We start from the raw sequence: 22,065 nt of genomic DNA, 5'->3' as shown, positions 1-22,065 counted from the left end.
TCCAAGGGTTTTGTCCTTCTTTCTACTTCTGTATTTTCTGTATTTTCCTGAATGAGTAAATTTCCTGAAGATGTAGTTGCTACCATTTCTTTTCTTTTTTTTATTATTCAAAAATATCTTTTTTTCTTACATGACAGTAGAATATATTTTGATTCATTGTACACAGATGGAACACAACTTTTCATTTTTCTGATTGTATGTGATGCAGAGTCACACCATTTGTGCAATCATACATGAGCCTAGGGTAATGATGTCTGTCTCATTCTACCATCTTTACTATCCCTTTGCCACTTTCCCTCCCCACACTCCCATTTGCCCTATCCAAGGTTCCTCTGTTCTTCCCATGCTCCCCAACCCCCTTATGGATCAGCCTCCACTTATCAGAGAAAACATTTGGTCTTTGGTTGTTTGGAATTGGCTTACTTTGCTTACCATAATATTCTCCAACTCCATCCATTTACCTGCAAATGCCATAATTTTATTTCATTTTAATGCTGAATAGTATTTCATTGTGTGTATATACCACAGTTTCTTTAGCCATTCATCTATTGAAGGGCATCTAGGTTGGTTCCACAGTTTAGCTATTGTGAATTGTGCTGCTATAAACATTGATGTGGCTGCGTCACTATGGTATGCTGATTTTAAGTCCTTTGGGTATAGAGCGAGGAGTGGGATAGCTGGGTCAAATGGTGGTTCCATTCCAAGTTTTCTAAGGAATCTCCATACTGCTTTCCATAGAGGTTGCACCAATTTGCAGTCCCACCAGCAATGTGTGAGTAAGATGGTACTATTTCTGTCTGCTTGTTTACTATTGACTTTGTCTTCCACACAGCCATTCCTCAAAAAACAGCCAAGGTCATCTTTTGGAAATAAAAATCAGATCATGCCACTTGCTCTCTACCACACAATGGACAGTGACTGTACTTGCAGTGAACTTCCTCCTTTGGCTCCTATCCTGCTGAGTCAGCCTGGCCCAGCTCTCCTGGCACAGCTCCAGGCACAGTGGACTTCTTTGCTGTCTAGAGCACACCAAACCTATTTCTTACCAGGGTACTTTGCATGTCGAAATGCACTTTCCATGGCTCTTTGCAAGGCCACTCTGCTCTTCCTTGGGGGTTTATCTAAAATGTCACTTCCTTGGCGGTATCTTCTCTAACACTCATTCTTTATGAATCTTTTAGTTTTTAATAGCATTCAACACAGCTTTCAAATATTTAAAGTTTTGTTTATCTTTGTCCACTGGGATATAAACTTTTTGAGTACAGCAGAAAAGACTCTTGTTTCTTGCAATATTCCTATTATCAAGCTCAGTGCCTGACATGTAGCAGGTACTCATTAAATAGCTTCTGAATAAATGCATTCTGCTTTCTGTCTCCTCAATTTCAGAGACTGTACTTTTTTGGGGTGAGGGTGGGCTACAATATTTAACTACCTGACAATCCTTTGGCAATTTTCAGTTCTAGTCTTATTTTATTTATTAATGGTTATGGCCAAATATCCTTTTTTGAAAGTCCTTTCTGCTATATCATATGCTCTTGAGCCTAGTTTTCTGCTTCCTCCTCCATTCTCAATGATTCTTCTTCCTCAGTTTGGCCCCTAAGTATTAGTGTCCCGAGGTAGGGAAGAGCTTGATGTAGTTGAAGAACTTGAGAAAAACCAGTGTGAAATTAGGAAGTGAGTTCTCCCAGAAGCTGGTCCCAAGATAAGTAGTTCATTTTGGGAATGATTGAGAGCGGTCAGGGGTCACTGTCATCAGATAAGGAAGAGGACAGGTGAGAGAAGCAGTCAATAACAGTTTCATGAGGAAGCAAAGTTCACAGTGAGTAAACTAAAGCTTCATTCCACCACAAATCTCAGAAACTTCGGTAGAACATTCACTTTATACTTCTTTCTCTTGGGAGAAGGAACTGGATTATTTATACATGGCATCTCACCAATGTTTCTTTGAGTGTGAAACTGTGGATAATTAACTCCGTATGCTTTTTGTCAGGAAAAGTAAGATATCTCCAGTATATGTATCAATTTCCAATAAAGATGGATTGCTGCCCTCTTCAGCAAGGGAGGAATCTAATGGAATCCATTTGCTACCAGTGGCTGACTGGCCTTCCCAAAGGCAGGTGCCATATCAGACACTGCAGAAGGCTTTGCGGCTGATCTTTCTGACATTTGGTGTTGGCAGTAGCTGAGTCAGAGTGGTGGAAGAGTACCTGTGCTGTTGGGCATCCGCATGGTCTCATTCCTTGCCAAATCATTTCCACTGTGACTGCTCAGTTCGTGGTCCATTGTGCAATCCCTAAAGAACCACATAAACAACATGATGTGTCCAGTAGATCCCAACCAGTCCAGGAGTAAGACAGAGATGGGCTGATATTTACTTGATGCATCGTTCTGTTTGTCTGATTCTATAGGCTCCTTAGTAGTGAATGATCTTTTGTGGGCATAAACTTGAGATATGAAGATGTACACATTAGGTGCCCGCATCCATGCGTCAGACCACACTCTTCTTCCTCAGATATTTTTAATCTCCAATTTTTCCACCTTGCTTTCTCAAGACCCCTGATAAACCAACCATATCACTTGTGGCTGCTCAGGAGTCTGTGTATATTATTGTATCTTCCTAAGTCTCCCTGCACATCCTGTTGATCAGAACTACAGCCAGGATCATGCCTGCTGGAAGGATTTCCCTCCTAGCACTGTCTGTCAGAGTCACCCTGTTTAGTCTTGTGGTACAAACACAGTTCATTTTAGTTTGCATCAACATACCCTGGTGACAAATCCAGAATTCAGGACAGGTTTTTTTGCCCTCCCTCTTTGTCAGTTAGGTGTCATTTGAGGCCACAGATGTGAGCTGAGAGAGGCACCAGAAAAACAAAATGAGGTGACAAGTGTTCCCTGCTTGTGGAGCCTGCTTATGATCTGAGGTCTTTTTAGCCAGAATCTTTAATGTACTATTTCCATCATTCAGGGGACACGGCTGATCCAGCCTGACTTTGTCATTTGGAAGGTCTGAGAATCCTCAGTTCCTGGTAGGTATCTCTAACCGCATAGTTACTTCATATATTTTGATAAAAATTTTAGTTGCTTCTAGGGCCAGTAAAATTCTAAAAGTTGCTGCAGACTAAGAGGAACTCTCTCCTTTATGCTAATTCCTAACTCACCCCTCCTTACCCAACATTTCTCTGCAGCTTTTTTCCCCCATTTCCAGCTTTCCCCTTAAAAATCAAAGTCCGGGACCTTTCCCATCGTGCCTCTTGTTGGATTATGGAACCTGTCTCAATGCCCCTCTAGTTTTTTGTGCCAGTTTCAGTGCTTAGTGAATCATACCACAGTGACTGTTTTTTTCTTTGTAATACCCATGCATTTGTGCTTATTTTGCAACAAGTATGGCATGTGGAAAATGCCATACAAAGTAGGTGTTTCATAAGTATTTCAGGGTAGAAAGAAGTAGCCCTGTAAAGAGCAAAGTTCAAATCCTGCTTCTACACACTTCTCTCTAACAATTCTAGCCTACAGTGATTTCTTCTTGAATCTACATCAATTTCTTCAATTAATTTTAGTAACCAGATGACCTATCTATTTGCATTTCTAACCCTGAAACTTGACCTCCTTGTAGGGTGCCCTATTCCACACCCTACTATCCAGGCTGTTGTCCAAGCTGGGATCCAAAGAATTGTCCTTGATATCCCCAACTCTCTTCTCCCTCCCCAGGTGGAATCTGTTACCAAATTTACCTTCAAAGTATTTCTCAATAAACATCTATCTCTCTAGTTCTAAATATCACCATATTATTTCAACACACCCCATCTTCTGCAGGACTAGGTTAGTAGTTTCTTATATATACTTCCCCACCCAATCTATTGTCTTGACTAAAGCTAGAGTCGTGTTTTCCAAATGCAACTCCCAACCAACTTAAAACCCATCGGTACCTTGCACATTTACATGCAAGTCTGTGTGGACATACATTCTCATTTTCCATATGCATGTGTCTATGATTGAAATTGCTGTATCATAGAGTAGATTATGTTTAATTTTATTGAAAAACATTGCCAAAACTTTTTTCCAGAGTGGTTATGCTAATTTACCCTCCTCCTTCCTACTGTGAATGAGAGTTCTAGTGTTTTAAAAACTTGCAAATATTTTTATTTGGACAGTCTAATCATGCTGGTGGGTGTGTAATTTATGAATTAATTGGCATTAACCAATAGAAAATGATGTACATTTTTTCATGAGCTTGTTATCCATCTCTATATCTGCATTTGTGAAGCATCTTTCTAAATCTCTGGACTCTATCTTTTAATATGACTACCTCTAGAGAGGTAGTAATGGAGAATTCTAATTTGATTTCTTAGGTTTCTTTTTTCTTCTCCTTATTTTGAGACACTGTCTTTCCCTACTTAGTTGTTTTTTCTTACCAGCTATTTCTGTCTTCCACTTCTCTGACTGACGGTGCAGCTACCACTCTATTGGCACCTGCTGTTCATGTCAGAATTTGCTCATTATCAAATGGTCTGAAAAAGGAAGAAACATTTTCCACTAATATGAAAGTCTTACCAAGACTTTTTTCCCCCCTGGAGAATTGATAAAGTGGAAGCCTTTCTGGGGCCTTGGAGAGGGTGTGAAATGATTTCTTTATCTCTATAGCTTTTTTGATCCCATTCCTGTTACTGGCTCACTTAAGCTCAAGTGACCTCTCAAAGGTATAATGATATTAGCCAATAGCTGGTCTCCTTTGCATTATGCTATCTTCACAATTCTGCCACTTCCTAAACCTCCTAAAATAGAATTCTAATCCTCCCTGTTTTCTACTCAACAGCCTTCAGTATTTCTCCAAAGGAAACAAATAGGTTTTAAATTTATTAGTGTGGCCTTCGAGGTCTTCTAAACTCTAGGCCCACTCTGCTGTCCATCTAGACTCTGAATATGTCATACCAAAGTGCTTCAGCCTACCTGCCAAACTCTAGATTTCCAGATCCTGTTTATCTACCATGTCTCTGCTAATGTGGGACTTTATTTGGAGTCTTTCTATGGTTTTCCCATAGGGTACTAGTTGTATTTTTGGACAATATTTAACTTGTTATTTACATTTCCTATCTCACCAACTGTGTATGACCAGCCAGTAGTTATAATTTTTGTTTTGTTTTGTTTTGATGTCTTCTTTTTCTTACTAGGTTGTAAATTCCTTGATGAAAAGTTTGTACATCTTCACTCCTGAATTATATTATAGCTAGCTATCTCATCATGCCAGGTATATAAAAGTTGCTCAGTAAATATATCTTGAATGACAATTTCCAACTCAGGTTGAACATTGAACTATGTGACAGGCACTTGCCAAGCATTTATATATATTTCTCTTTTAATCTTCACTATGTCTTTATAATAAATGTGCTATGATTATTTTCAATTTATGGATGAGGCAAGAGGAATGGGAAAATTACATCTGGTCAAAAGATTCTGTTAGTTGTTGTTGGGCTGTGATACAAATTTAGATGATATGGCCCCAGAGCCTAATGTTCTCAACCACAGTGTTTTACCAAGCCATTTGTGGATTGAAGTCATGGGTGAAGAATTGAATGGCAATGGCTTAGTTGACATTGAGCTGGGATGACTAAGAGTATGTAAAACCCAACTGATTCCATCTCATGAAAATTTGCAAATAGAATTTATTATACAGCATTTTAAAAATTTTGTAACAATTCATACTAATATTATGAAATATACTCCTTTCTCTCATCCTCTCTTTACCCCTGGATCCCACACCTAAAGAATACATATATAATAAATACACATCATTTTTTAAGTCATTCAATGATATTCCTCATAGAATTCCCTGGAAATTTCTAGTTGCATAGCGTTTTACAACTTTTTAATGTTTTACTCGGCTTAGGGTGATTCAAGATAGGTTGTATAAGCAGCTGTGAGTACAGTAGCTTGGAGTGCATGGTGAGATCATCAGTTTTGGTCATGTGCCTTCTTCTATCCTCAGAAGCTATTAATGGAGTAACTGGAAAGCAACAGAGCCACGGTAGTGTGCTCTGACCCTGCATGACTTCTGTGTGGCTGTGCTGCTATGTGAATCTTCTTCAGTATTTACACTTTTACCCTTTACATTTCCGTGTTTGGGGATAGACACAGAGACATGGTCTTTTACATATTTAGACAACTGTGGTTTTGAGGTGTTCTTTTACACAGGCGTCTCTTTGCTTTTTAGATAGCAATAACAACGGTAAGTTGGTTTATCCTAATGAACAAATCATACCATATCAAGATGGTAAATTTAACATTTCAGTGACACACATAGCCTCTGGAGCTGAGTTGTGAGGATTCTAATCTGATTTTAAATCTGATTATTTATTAGGCCATGGGAACTTGGAGAGGTCTTAAAAATTTCCTTTTGAATATATTTCCTCAATGCATAACATAAATAATATAATTATCTTCCTCATAAATTCACAGTGATGTTCTATTTAAACCACAGAGAACAGTACCTAGAACGTTGTATATGTTTGTTGTTATTATTTTTGCTTGTTTATACACTGAATCTTATCAAGCATATTAGACTGGGACTTTTTTGGTCTTTATTTTCCATTTGGTCTCTATTTTCAATTTAATCTTGATTAGCTAAATAGCACTCCTTTTTCAAAGTTAGTTTTCTAAATATAGTAGTAAACCTATAGCTTTGAAAGTAACATCCTAAAAATTTCTTAGTTGGGTTCAACCTATAATGATTGCAGTGTTATTGGCTCCTAAATACAGCAAACCATATATTTTCTGACTGAGCAATATGTGAAGATGATATTGCTTTATGGATATATGATATGAATGGATATGCAGTCTCTCAAAGCATTAGCTTTCATTTGTTTTAGGTTTTAAGAATGTTGACATGCAAAAAAAAAAAAAAAGAGAGAGAGAGAGAGATAGAACTCAGGTGAATAGATTAAGAAAATGTGCTATGTATATACAACGGAATTTTACTCAGTCATAAAGAAAAATAAAAATTTTGGCATTTGCAGGTAAATAGATGGAAATGGAGAACATCATGCTAATTAAATAACTCAGAAAATCAAGGGTCAAATGTTTTCTTTCACATGTGAAAGAAAAAAAAAAATGGTGGTGGTGGGGTGATTCCATGTAGTGTTTTAATTTTAACTGACACCAAAGTCTATATAATAGTTTTCTCTAGTAAGCTTTAACTTTTTGAAATACAAATATGTAAACTTCATGTAATAATTTAATTTTAAATACTTGCACATGGTGTCTTAATTGATTTGTTATATCTAGTGAGTTAGTTTTAGGAATACTTTGAAAGTATTATCTACATCTCCAAATATTACTGAAAAATATAATGTTATCAATATTTAGCCATCAGTATATAGCTTAAGTATGGGTGAAGGTCTTTATAACTGCATTCTTATTTTTTATAAAATGTATCCTATTTACAATCTTGGCAAAAGCTCCTCTGAATATATTTTTTTAATCAAAATGCATTTTTACATATATGTATCTACATAAAATACTAATATTTTATATATATACATATTTGAATATAATATATATAATATTAATTATATTTTATATATATATATTATATATATATATATATATATATATATATATATATATATATTTAAAGCAGTGTATCCCTTTCAAGGCTGATCTTCAATCCATGGACTCAAGGAATCCTCCTGCCTCAGCCTTTCCAGTAGTGAAAATATAATAATTTAATTTTACACTAGGATAACATACTGTTGACCTAAGTCCATCTTGACCAAAGGCTTGTGAAGGTCACATCCTGTCAATGAACATATGGGGATAAAACCCAGGCCAGGAATTAGAGATTGAGAGTACTCACCTCACCTTGCATCATATCTTGTTTGAAGAAATAAAACTACAGGCCCCACACCCTACAGGGTGTGGGGGCAATGTAAAGTTCCCTGAGAGCAGAGGGAGATATACAGCCTGCAGGTGTAACTTACGTACTGTCCAGTTTGAAAAGACTATATCCAATGCCTTTCCTCTCTGAATAAAGCAAAATCAAGGCATCTTTGAAACAACATCATAACTTCTAAAAAACTATTATTTTTTTTTTAAATAAAGACCTTCAACTGTTGCACTACTTGTTAACATTTTAAGATACACCTTTCAGACCTTTCAATACTTCTGAGGTCAGTTTGAAGTCTTTGAAGTGGTGGCTTATTTCAGATAAGCATTTCTTCTTTCCTGAGAGAGGAGAGGTTGGCCTTGCCTATCCAGTAGAGACTGCTTGGTCCGTGGTCACTTTGAGACAACTGTGACCTCAGACTGTCATCTGTCCTCTTACTCCACTAGGCTATATTCGGCAACTGAACTCATGTTTCAACAGAGTGACACAATCAGGAATTCCCAGCAGAGAGCTAGGAAGTAGCCCCAGGTCTGAGGGACTACTTTAATTTCATAGACATTAAAGCCACTTGGTGTAGAAGGGACTGTATTTATGCATCTAATAAACATAGGATTTAGACATATTTCCCTATACTGTGACCTTGTAACTAGAAATAACCACATCCCCTTTTAACATATTCTTACTGAATTGCAAGTGTAGTTCATGATTCCAAGTAGAAAAACTGACACTCTCAAAAAAAAATTCTTCTTAGTATAATCTTTTGCCAAATGCATTTGAATATTAATAATAATAATAAAAAAGCAGAAGGGGTCGAAACTTAAACCCCTTCAGAAAGACATACTGATGACATGCAAATAATTTGTCTTAGGGACTCAGGAATTTAAGGCACCAGACACTTCCTTACAGATACTTTTAATTAGAAAATTGTAGACACAAGAAGGGTAAGACAGGAGCTTCAAACAGGGTTGAAAGAATCCTCAAGGAGCAGTTATTTCCTACTGTCATATCCTTTTTGTCCTTTAGAAAAACTAAACTAAAAAGCTTCAGATCCAAGATCATGAAAACCAGATGAATCACTAGAAGTCTGAGGAAACTAGATTGGAGAAGGGAATGAGAGCTTCAATTTTGCCTGTAGTTTTATTTCTTCAAACAAGATATGATGCAAATATATATATAAAAAAATAAACATTTGAAATATCTTCTTGGTGTTGTGAATGTTAGGGAATGGGATATCAAGATTAATTATGTAAAACACAGTGAATAATACCATACATGCAAGATATTAATTTTCAAATATAGTAAATACTCTATTTTAAATAAAACTATAATTCTGAAAATCTACCATCATATCAATATTACCTATTTATCTATCTATCTATCTATTTATTTTTGGTACTGGGGATAAAACCCAGGGGAATTTTACTACTGAGTTATGTTCCAGCCATTTATTTATTTATTTCTATTTTGACATAGGGTCTCTCTAAGTTGCTTAGGGCCTCACTTACTTGCTCAGGCTGGCCTCAAACTTGTGATCTTCCTGCTTCAGTGTTCCCAGCCGCTGGGATTACAGGTGAGGGCCACTGAGCCAAACTCAATATTTTAAATGTTTTATTGTTGAATAAATAGCACGTTGTTCAGAGTCCCAGAGTACAGGTTTCTACTTCTGCCTCCCAAGAACTCTAGCCAAGCTTTATTATATTTAGAGTTCTTGTATTCCAAAGGGAAATTCACGCTTTTTTTTTGTATTTCCGAATCATAAGAATAAAAAATTCATAAATGCAGGTGCAAGAACCCTCCAGATGACATAGATTTGTATGTGATTGAGATAATCCTGTTGCGATGTCTGCAGGGATATGGGTGTTGGTGATTCCAGGAGAAGATGTTGGTCCCAGCCTGAGAGAGAATTGGGTTTTCAGATCCTGGAAGGACAGAGGGATGAAGGGTTCTGTGATTGGTCAGAATATTCATGTAGGACAGACCAAGTGCCCAGCCAAAGTAAGATCTGGTCATAGATGTCTAGGCTCTTGAGTGCTAAGCATGTTGGGCTTGGAAGCTGCAGTGAAGGAGGTGGGATGCTTCTACTAGGTAAGGGACCATGGGGTTGGAACAATGAGTCTCACAATGAATCTCAGGGTGATCAAATTAGAACACTGACCAGAGGAGGCCTCCCCCACACTTCCTTAGACTTTCTGATCCCTAAATCCTTATATAATTCCAGGGAAGGGAGAAATGTATAAGAAAAAAATTTAAAAAGGGGAAAACTTATGCTCCTGAAAGAGGTCTCAAACTAGATATGAAATCAATAAATGTAATTCATTGAATCAGTAGACTTAAAGATACAAAACATATGATCATCTCAATAGACACAGAAAAAGCATTTGACAAAATACAGTATCCTTTCATGTTCAAAACACTAGAAAAACTAGGGATAACAGGACCATATCTCAACATCATAAAGGCTATCTATGCTAAGCCCCAGGCCAACATCATTCTAAATGAAGAAAATCGAAAGCATTTCCTCGAAAAACTGGAACAAGATAGGGATGAACTCTTTCACCACTTCTATTTAACATAGTTCTTGAAATACTGGTCAGAGCAATTAGACAGATGAAAGAAATTAAAAGGATATAGATAGGAAAAGAAGAACTCAAATTAGCACTATTTACTGATGATATGATTCTATACCTAGAAGACCCCCAAAATTCCACCAGAATATTCTAAAACTAATAAATGAATTCAGCAAAGTAGCAAGATATAAAATCAACACCTATAAATCAAAGGCAAATCAGTGACAAATCTTCAGAAAGGGAAATGAAAAAAACTATCCCATTTATAAAAGCTTAAAAAAAACCCTTGGGAGTAGGTTAAAGATTGTAGATACCTCTACAATGAAAACTACAGAATGCTAAAGAAAGAAATTAAAGAAGACCTTAGAAGATGGAAAGATCTCCCTTGATCTTGGATAGACAGAGTTAATATTGTCAAATGACCACACTACCAAAAGCAGTATACAGATTTAATGTGATTCCAATCAAAATCCCAATGACTTTTCTCACATAAGTAGAAAAATAAGTCATGAAATTTATCTAGAAAAATAAGAGACCCAGAATAGCTAAAGTAATCCTTAGCAAGAAGAGTAAAACAGGTGGCATCACTATACCAGACCTTAAACTGTACTTCAGAGCAATAGTAACAAAAACAGCATGGTATTGGCACCAAAACAGACTGGTAGACCAATGATACAAAATAGAGGCAGAGACTAACACCCCAAACTATAATTATCTTATGTTAGACAAAGGTGCCAAGAACAGGCATTGGAGAAAAGATAGTCTCTTCAACAAATGGTGCTGGGAAAACTGGAAATACATATGCAACAAAATGAAATTAAACCCTTATCTCTCACCATGAACAAAACTCAACTCAAAAAATGAATCAAAGACCTAAGAATTAAACCAGAGACCCTGTGCCTATTAGAAGAAAAAGTAGGCCCAAATCTTCATCATATCAGATTAGGCCCCCGACTTCCTTACTAAGACTCCTGTAGTACAAGAATTAAAATCAAGAATCAATAAATGGGATGAATTCAAACTAAAAAGCTTTCTTTCAGCAAAAGAAACAATCAGTAAAGTGAATAGAGAGCCTACAGAATGGGAGCAAATTTTTACCTCCTATATATCATCAGATAGAGCACTAATCTCTAGAACGTATATAGAACTAAAAAATCTTAACACCAAAAAAGGAAATAACCCATTGAATAATTGGGCTAAGGACCTAAACAGACACTTCTCAGAAGATAATATATAATCATCAACAAATATAGGAAAAAATGTTCATCAGCAGCAGCAATTAGAGAAATGCAAATCAAAACCACTCTAAGATTTCATCTCACTCCAGTCAGAATGGCAGCTATTAAGAATACAATCAACAATAATAAATGTTGGCAAGGATGTGGGGAAAAAAGCACACTCATCCATTGCTGGTGGGACTGCAAATTGGTGCAGCCAATATGGAAAGCAGTATGGAGATTTCTTTGAAAACTGGGAATGAAACTTCCATTTGACTCAGGTATTCCACTCTTCTATCAATACACAAAGGACTTAAAAACAGCATACTACAAGGACACAGTCCCATCAATGTTTATGGTAGCACAATTCACAATAGTTAAACTGTGGAATCAAACTAGATTCCTATTAGTTGACAAATGGATAAAAAAATGTAGTGTATATACACAATGGGTTTCTATTCAGCATTAAAAGAGAATAAAATCATGTCATTTGCAGGTAAATGGATGGAACTGGAGAATATAATGCTAAGAGAAGTTAGCCAATCCCCCAAAACAAATGCTGAATGTTTTCTCTTATATAGGAGGCTGATTCATAGTGGGGTTGTGGAGGGGGGAGCATGGGATGATTAGATAAACTCTAGATAGAGCAAAGGGGAAGGAGAGGGAGGGAGGGGGCACGGGGGTAGTAAAGATAGTGGAATGAGATGGACATCAATACCCTAAGTACATGTATGAAGACACAAACGGTGTGACTCTAATTTGTGTACAACCAGAGATATGAAAATTTGTGCTCTATATGTGTGATATGAATTGTATTGCATTCTGCTGTCATAGATAACATATTAGAATAAAAGTTAATAATAAAATATACAGGCTTACTATTAAAATGGAAGAAGAGGAAGCATTCACATTCCAATTACTGAATACTATAACATTTTAACTCATTTTCAATATTTTCCCTCACATTAGACATGAATTTTATTTTAGAAATTTTTAAACTTGACGAGGAAATAAAGATGATTATCCAAAAAAAAAAAAACCCCAACTGGATATGATTTCATTAAAATACAAGCAATATGACCCTTTTTCCATGCTGTGTATCATGGAGAGAAACCTGTGGTAAAAATGTTGCATAAACAATAGTGTGCAAGACTCCTAAATGCAAAAGTTCTCTTTCTTAAAAACATTACATTAGTAGTTTGACCAAAGCTCTTAAGTTATTATAACAATGTTTGAGTGATTTATTAAGGGTGGGATTAGTGCCTGGAAAGTAATACAGTTTTGCCTTATAGTTTTTTTTTTTTTTTTTATTAGTTACACATGACAGTACAATGATCTTGACATATCATACATTTGAATCAAATGGGGGCCTTAGAGTTTTTAAAAAAGCTGTCTTGGCCCAGTTTTGAGGCCCTGGCTGGAAGTCAGCCCCTTCCTCTTTTTTGGGAAGCCCTTTAAGTCTACACCCTCAAGCGCTCCCCACGGGGTCACTCTATGCCTGTTCTTACTACCCCAGGACCAGCTGCCGAGACATCCCCAATGCTCCAGAGCCCTCTGAAATCATTCAAGTTAGTCCTAAATCTTTGTCTCGCTTGTCTGTCTCTTCTCACAGAAACCAAAATAAAGGTGTTGGCCCACAGTTGCCTGCCTCTCCTTCTGCCTCTGGGCCAAATCTCACGCTTCCCTGAGTGGCCCATGTGGCTGTGCTGTCCCAGAGGACCATGAGTAATAAAATTGTACAACTTTTTCCAGTTCTTCTGTCTTGCTCTGCATCTGGCCTTACCACACCTCACCCCAGGTCACACGGCTGAACTGAGTTTCTCAGGCTTTTTTTTCACAATTACACTGGAGCTCATCTTCATGTATATCTGAATTTGGAAAGTAGGATCAGGGGCCTTTTTCTGGGTCCCATATATTTACAAAAAATCTTACTAAAAGTCTTGTACTTTGGAATCCCTTGTCATTGGAGCTGACATCCTGTACCCTATTTTATTTAATGAAGTTTGGATCAGGTAAGTTTATGGTTCTCTTCTTTACCCCAAGACCTGCCATTAATCCAGGGGGACATTAGCACACATTTATCTATTTATTCCACACCAAACCAAAATGCTTCATGTATGTTCTTTGACCAGTTTATAGCTATTGATCTTCACTTCTATTCATATTTTACCCTTTAGCGCCACAGCCACAATTGCATGTGCTCTGCTTCCAAAATACTGAATCAAAATACATAGCATTAGAGGACTGTGATATAGCAAAGTGGTAGAGGGCTTGTTAGCATGCAAAATGCCCTGGGTTTGATCCCCAGTATCATAAAAACAAACGAGCAAGCAAACAAAAATGTGTGTCATTTATCTATTGCTGCATAAGAAATTGCTCTACAACTTAGTGGCTTAAAACATGATATACATGAATTCAGTATGTGTTTATCCAGAGCATTAAAAATGATCCTCACTGATTTTAAAAAAGATGCCCTCTACTCCAGGCCAGCTCTTGTCTGTGGATTTGCAAATCTCTAGATCCTTTATAAGTGCATTAGTTTCTGCACGTTTATAGGTTCATACTTTAAAATATAATCTATTTAAAATATTTTCTGTTTATTGAAGTCATAACCTTTGGCTTACTCCATTTTACTTTGAGGACATATATGAAATCATCTTCATCTCAATATGTATAACAGAAAAAAATAGAAACAATGTAAATTTCCAACTTATGGGATGAATAAAGAAACTCATGGAATTTAAAAATGACTATAGAAAGTGATGCTCATAACAGATTAGAGAAAACTCACTATAGGATGCTAATAGGAAGAAGTTACTTGTCTTTACACTATGAACACATTACTTAAGAACACAAGTACCCCTTTTTATGACTAAAGATTTTAATGATTTAAATTAAGTTGAAGTTAAAGTACAGGTTTGACTGGATGAGATCGTTTGGTTTTCTATTTTATTTTACTTTTCTCTACTAGAGGGGAAAGGCATTGTATACAAAGATAACTGGATATTATGAAATGGCTTTGACATTCATTTGAACTAAATCAAACTAACGTGTTTGTTTTCTCCTGAAATTTGCATCTTGCCAGCCTCCCGGGTGCTCTTAGGGGATGTCAAACTTAGGGTGAAGTGCCAGATAACAGCGGACAGCTGTGGAGCCATTTTGGAAGTTGCTTCCCAAAGAAGCCCACTTTGGAAGGGTGTGGCTGTCACTCCCTGGGAAAACGGAAAGGAAGAACATAACAAAGGAGGAAATCAGCTGTTGGAACAAGGAAGAATTTAGATATTCAAAAAATGCCAACCGTTGAAGACAGTTGCTCTGCCACACACAGCCCTGAGGCCTGCCCTCCTCTACTTCTGTTGGCCTAGCAATTTGCTCAAAACTATTTTGGGAAAGAATTTCCACAGAACTGGCATAGCTTTAGCTCCCAACGTTTCCTCTCATCGACTGGTCAACAGGTGTTGAAAAAGCCCGTGGCTGAAATATCACAGACCCCGTGTGCTCATTTTATTTTTACATTGCCTCCACGATTTTATTTATCTATCACTTCCAGGGCAAGGAGATGTTTTATTTATTTTTTCTTCAAAATAAAGAGGAAAATAAATGGATACTGACACGATATTTCTTTTCATAAGCACACATATAAATTTATTAAGGTTTACTTCGGATGTTTGAATTTAGCATTGAAGTTATGATGACACAAATCAAACCAAAATAAATTTAGTAGTTATAGCAGGAGAAGTAAGTAGCACTGAATTCCTTTCCAAAGTCACAGGTCAGATAAACTCCTGAAATAGCAATCAAACCTGAATCGGAGAAAAAGTACAATGCAAAACAATACAGTGTTAAATTGCTAAACTTTTACCTAATCATGTAGACCTAATCCTCACTGCTTCTGTATTCAGCAGTCCAGGTTTCTCTGTTCTTAAATCAAAAAGGAATGATTGACTCCTCACAGTGGATGACCTCATCCTTAATGCCATGGCCCCTGTTAAACCCTCATAGCTAACACACAATGGTGTTCAAATTACTTATGCTGTCCAATCAGAAACTGGTAAATTTGCTATTAAAGATTTAGCTCAAATATTCTCTTCAATGCCCATTTCAATGGTATCTTTGCTACAATTTCCTTCCATCTCTGAAGGGGATATAATACACATCAGCCAGGCTACTGTGGGTACCTCAGCAGCCTTGCCAACACTCACAATCATTGCTGGAAAATTTTTGCTATGGCCACCCTTTTCCAGAAGCACAGGTATGAAAAGGCATTGATGATGTGGTCCTCAAAGGAGATTCATTTGGAACACTCATTGAGGACATGCAAAGACTCACAAATAAATTTACTAAAAGTCATTATTCCACATAGGAGTGCAAGGCTCTGACACCCTGGTTATATTCCTGCAAAGGATTTGCTAAACTGAGGGTTATACTCCATCCTCGTCACTGTCAAAACACAACCCTTGTCCCTCTGAGCACCCACACTGTGAATACAAGTCCAACATCTCCTAGACTTTTGGGGTTTGGAGGCAAGATGTTCTATATTTACAAATCTTGTTTTATTTTACTGATGCTATTACTTGTTAATCAGTCCATCCTATATGTGTGTGTGTGTGGGGAAATCTCCTACTAAATGCTATGAAATCCATCCAGGTGGAGATCAGCAGGCACTCAGAGACTCCTTCACTACACCACTGTAGGGGCTTTAACAACCACCTCTCCTGCTTCGTTGAGTCTGTAGAAGTTCCCCCATGGGCTTCCAATAAAAAATACTGCCCCCTCCACCCTGCGCTGTATGTCATTGCGCAGCATCTACTGACCACATCCTGGGCTCTCCTGGACGCAGAGGGCTCTCACAGACTCTGACGTGGACCTGCTGCAACCACTCGCCCATTGTGTTTGTAAGCAATCAATGTGATGGAATACAGACTGGGCCCATTTCTTCAGTGTCCAGGCACAAAGGGAGGAGTTGAATTGATCCAGATTATCAAATTTCAGGCAAGTGTGGAGGAAAGTCAGTTAAACTCAAGCAGCTGAACTTGCTCGTTAGAGAGAAGATGATGTGCTCGTGTATGGAGCTCACCCTGAGAAGATGTGTTGAGGATTACTAAGAGGGTGAAGTGCAGGGAGAGGTGTGAAGCATAGAAATGAAATTTGTGGTTTTCTAGATTTTAGACAAAGTCCAGGGCATGGTCATGGGAGTAGGATGTTGAGGTAGAAAAGAAAAGCTTGCTTGATCTTCTCTGTGTTATTTACATACTTTGGGAATGCCAAGGTTTGAATGTGCCCTCCAGATTCACATGTTGGAAAGGTAAACCCAGAGCAACAATGTTGGGAGGTGGGGTCTAATGGGAGGTGTTTAGATCATAAAGGTTTCATCCTCATGAATAGACTAGTGCCAATTAGAGAGCTTGAGGCTGCAAATTGGACCTCCTATTCTCTCTCCCTTGCCTTCCACCATGAGATGATGCAGGTAGAAGGCCCTTGCCACATGCTGGAACGTTGGAACTAGACTTCTCACCTTCCCAAACTATGAGAAGATTTTTTTATTTACAAATTACATAATTTGTGATATTTTGTTATAGTGACACAAAACAGACAAAGACAGTGGAATATTGAGGAGGATGAGTCATAGTTTACTGAGTTCTCATTTGATAAAACTGAAGTCATTAGAAGTTGAAACAACCATACAATATCCTTACAAAGCAACAATAAAATATGTATACTAAAATCAAAGCAACCAAAAAATGAACACTTTAACCAAAACAGGAAAAAAAAGGAAATAATTTGTTCATTAAGTGACTTTCAGTTGTTGAATGTGAAACATTTCTCAGAGATTATGTAATACAGAATATTATAAATACACGTTTGGGGTTAGAGCAAGTTTTGATCTTGACATCAATTTTTAACTGTTTTATCCATTTACTCCTAATTCATCAAATCTATAAAGTGAAAAAAAGCAATAGCACACAGATCATAAATTGTTGTGAGAATGAAATATGATAATAAGATAATAAATGTAAGGATATTAGCGTATAGCTTAGCATATAGTAGCCTCCTGAATGAATGCTGCCTCTTGTTGCAACACAATCCATTGTTTCTGCTGCTAGAAAATATGCATTTATCTCCCTACTATCTTAACCCATAATAGTGTATTAGTTTTTAATGGCTGCTGTAACAAATTATCATTAACTTAGGGGCTTAAAAACAGCACAAGTTTATTCTTTTTTATGAATTTTTTTTATTTATATATGATAGCAGAATACATTATAATTCTTATTACACATATAGAGCACAATTTTTCATATCTCTGGTTGTATACAATTTTTCATATCTCTGGTTGTAAACATAGTATATTCACACCAATTCATGTATTCACACGTGTACTTTGGATAGTAATGATCATCACATTCCACTATCATTAATTACCCCATGCCCCCTCCCTTCCCTGCTAACCCCTCTGCCCTATCTAGAGTCCGTCTATTCCTCTCATGTTCCCTCTCCCTATTCCACTATGAATCAGCCTCCTTATATCAAAGAAAACATTTGGCATTTGGTTTTTTGGGATTGGATAACTTCACTTAGCATCATCTTCTCTAACTCCATCCATTTACCTGTGAATGCCATGATTTTATTCTCTTTCACTGCTGAATAGTATTTCATTGTATATATATGCCACATTGTTTTATCCAATCATCTATTGAAGGACATCTAGGTTGGTTCCACAGTTTAGCTATTGTGAACTATGTTGCTATAAACATTAATTTGGCTGTATCCCTGTAGTATGTTGTTTTTAAGTCCTTTGGGTATAGACCAGGAGAGGGACAGCTGGGTCAAATGGTGGTTCCATTACCAGTTTTCCAAGAAATCTCCATACTGCTTTCCATATTGGCTGCACCAATTTGCAGTCCCACCAGCAGTGTATGAGTATGCCTTTTCACCTACATCCTCACCAACATTTATTATTGTTTGTCTTCATAATAGCTTCCATTCTGACTGGAGTGAGATGAAATCTTAGAGTGGTTTTGATTTGCATTTCTCTAATTGCTAGTGATGATGAACATTTTTTTTAATGTATTTGTTGACTGATTGTGTATCATCTTCTGAGAAGTGTCTCTTGAGGTCCTTGGCCCATTTATTGATTGGGTTATTTGCTTTTTTTGGAGTTTAGCTTTTTGAGTTCTTTATATACTCTAGTGATTATGAAGTGGCACCCCCTTTCTCCCTGGAAAAGTCTTAACTGGGATTCTCCAGAAATCATCACCATGGTTGATTTTAGGACTGTCAGCAAGGGAGTCTCTGCAAAAGATTTCAATGTAGATAAACTTCCTATTTTTATGTCCCCCTGTCTTACTTGGCCTCTGGCTGGGAAGATACCAGCACTCCAGGTGCTGGACACCCCCTTACTAGTTTTTCACAAACATATCCAGTATAGTAGTTTGTAGAAATGTGCAAGCAAGGCCTCTGGACTTGAGCTGGGCTTCACAGAGATGTCTATATTTTTAAGATAAGTTACTAATTGGGCTCCATGGTAACAGCTGGCAGGGGGAGGAAAGACAGGGAAGAAGCAGCTTTCTCCTTCTCAGGTGTTGTCCTTGAAGGGTTAACTTGCCCAAAACAATGAAAGAAAAAGCTGCTTTTATGTGAACTTCTGCAGACTGTGAACTTCTGAACCCCTCCCCTTACATGCTGGGTATAAAACTCTGAAACTACCTGAACTTGGGGTTCAGGGAATTAATTGATTACAGCAAAAGCTGTGCCCTCTGAACCTGGCTGCAGCCAAATAAAACTATTTCCTGTTATATTTGGTGCCTTGTCTCATCTGTCCCTACAATAATTAGTGATGTGTGAGGGGTAAAGATTTGCTCCCAAGATGTCGGCTCTCTATTCACCTCACAGATTGTTTCTTTTGTCAAGAAGAAACTTTTTAGTTTGAGTCCATCCCATTTATTGATTATTGATTTTAATTCTTGTGCCACAAGAGTCTTATTAAGGAAGTTGGGACTTAATCCCACAAGATGGAAATGAGGGTCTACTTTTTCTTGTATTAGATGCAGGGTCTCTGGTTGTATTCCTAACTCCTTATCCATTTTGAGTTGAATTTTGTGAATGGTGAGAGATAGAGTTTTAATCATTTTGTTGCACATGAATTTCTAGTTTTCCCAGCACCATTTGTTGAAGAGGCTGTCTTTTCTCCAATGCATGTTCTTGGCACCTTTGTCTAATATAAGATAATTGTAGTTTTACGGGTTAGTCTCTATTTTGTACCATTGGTCTACCAGTCTGTTTTGGTGCCAATATCATGCTGTTTTTGTTATTATTGCTCTGTAGTATACTTTAAGTTCTGGTATAGTGATGCCACCTGCTTCACTCTTCCTGCTAAGGATTGCTTTAGCTATTCTGGGTGTCTTATTTTTCCAGATGAATTTCATAATTGCTTTTTCTATTTCTATGAGGAATGTCATTGGAATTTTGATCAGAATTTCATTAAATCTGTGTAGTCTTTAGGTAGTATGGTCATTTTGATAATATTAATTCTGCCTATCCAAGAGCAAGGTAGACCTTTCCATCTTCTAAGATCTTCTTTGATTTCTTTCTTTAATTTCTGTAATTTTCATTATATAGATCTTCTTTCTTTAATTTCTGTAATTTTCATTATATAGATCTTTCACATCTTTCATTAAGTTGATTCCCAAGTGTTTTTTTTTTTTTTTTGAGGTTGTTGAGAATGGGGTAGTTTTCCTCATTTCCCTTTCTGATGATTTGTCACTGATATATAGAATTGCCTTTGATTTATGGGTGTTGATTTTATATCCTGCTACTTTGCTGAATTCATTTACTAGTTCTAGGAGTTTTCTGGTGGAACTTTTAGGGTCTTTCCAGGTATAGAATCATATCATCAGCTAATAGTGCCAATTTGAGTTCTTCTTTTCCTATGTGTATCCCTTTAATTTCTTTTATCTGTCTAATTGCTCTGGCCAGTCTTTCAAGGACTATGTTAAATAGAGGTGGTAAAAGAGGGCATCCCTGTCTTGTTCCAGTTTTTAGAGGAAATGCCTTCAATTTTTCTCCATTTACAATGATGTTGGTGTGGGGCTTAGTGTAGATAGCCTTTATGATGTTGAGTTATGTTCCTGTTATCCCAAGTTTTTCTAGTGTTTTGAACATGAAGCGTGGTGTATTTTGTCAACTGCTTTTTATGCATCCATTGAGATGATCAGATGATTCTTATCTTTAAGTCTATTGATGTGATGAATTACATTTATTGATTTCCGTATGTTGAATCAAACTTGCATCCCTGGGATGAATTCCACTTGATCATGGTGTACGATCTTTTTGATATGTTTTTGTATTTGATTTGCCAGAATTTTATTGAAAACTTTTGCATCTATGTTCATTAGAGATATTGGTCTGAAGTTTTCTTTTTTTGATGTGCTTTTGCCTGGTTTTGGAATCAGAGTGATGTTGGCCTCATTGAATGAGTTTGGAAGTGCTGCCTCTTTTTCTATTTCCTGAAATAAATTGGAGAGTATTGGTATTAGTTCTTCTTTAAAGGTCTTGTAGAACTCAGCTGTGTATCCATCCAGTCCTGGGCTTTTCTTGGTTGATAGACTTTTGATGGTGTCTGCTATTTCATCACTTGAAATTGATCTGTTTAAATTGTGTATATCATCCTGATTCAACTTGGGCAAATTTGTCAATGCCTTCAATATTTTCTACTTTATTGGAGTACAGATTTTCAAAATAATTTCTAATTACCTTCTGTATTTTTGTAATGTCTGCTGTGAAATGTCATTTTTAATCCTGTATGTTAGTGATTTGAGTTTTCTCTCTCCTTCTCTTTGTTAGCATGGCTAAGGGTGTGTCAATTTTATTTATTTTTTCAAAGAACCAACTTTTTCTTCTGTCAATTTTTTCAATTATTTCTTTTGTTTCAATTTCATTGATTTCAGCTCTGATTTTAATTATTTCCTGTCTTCTGCTGTTTTTGGTATTGATTAGTTCTTCTTTTTCTAGGGCTTTGAGATGTAGTGTTAAGTCTTTAATTGGTAACTTTTTCTTCTTTTAAGGAATGAACTCCAATCAATGAACTTTCCTCTTAGAACTGCTTTCATAGTGTCCCAGAGATTTCAATATGTTGTATCTGTGTTCTCATTCACCTCTAAAAACCTTTTAATCTCCTTGATATCTTCTGGAACCCATTGTTCATTCAGTAGCATATTATTTAATCTCCAGGTGTTGGAGTGGATTTTATTTCTTATTTTATCATTGATTTCTAATTTCATTCCATTACAATCTGATAGAATGCAGGGTAGTATCTCTACTTTTTTATATTTGCTAAGAGTTGCTTTGTGGTATAGTATATGATCAATTTTAGAGAAGGATCCATGTGCTACTGAAAAGAAAG

Source organism: Callospermophilus lateralis, chromosome 4 (genome assembly GCF_048772815.1).
Source record: "Callospermophilus lateralis isolate mCalLat2 chromosome 4, mCalLat2.hap1, whole genome shotgun sequence".
NCBI lineage: Eukaryota > Metazoa > Chordata > Mammalia > Rodentia > Sciuridae > Callospermophilus > Callospermophilus lateralis.
This window is presented reverse-complemented; position numbering follows the sequence as displayed.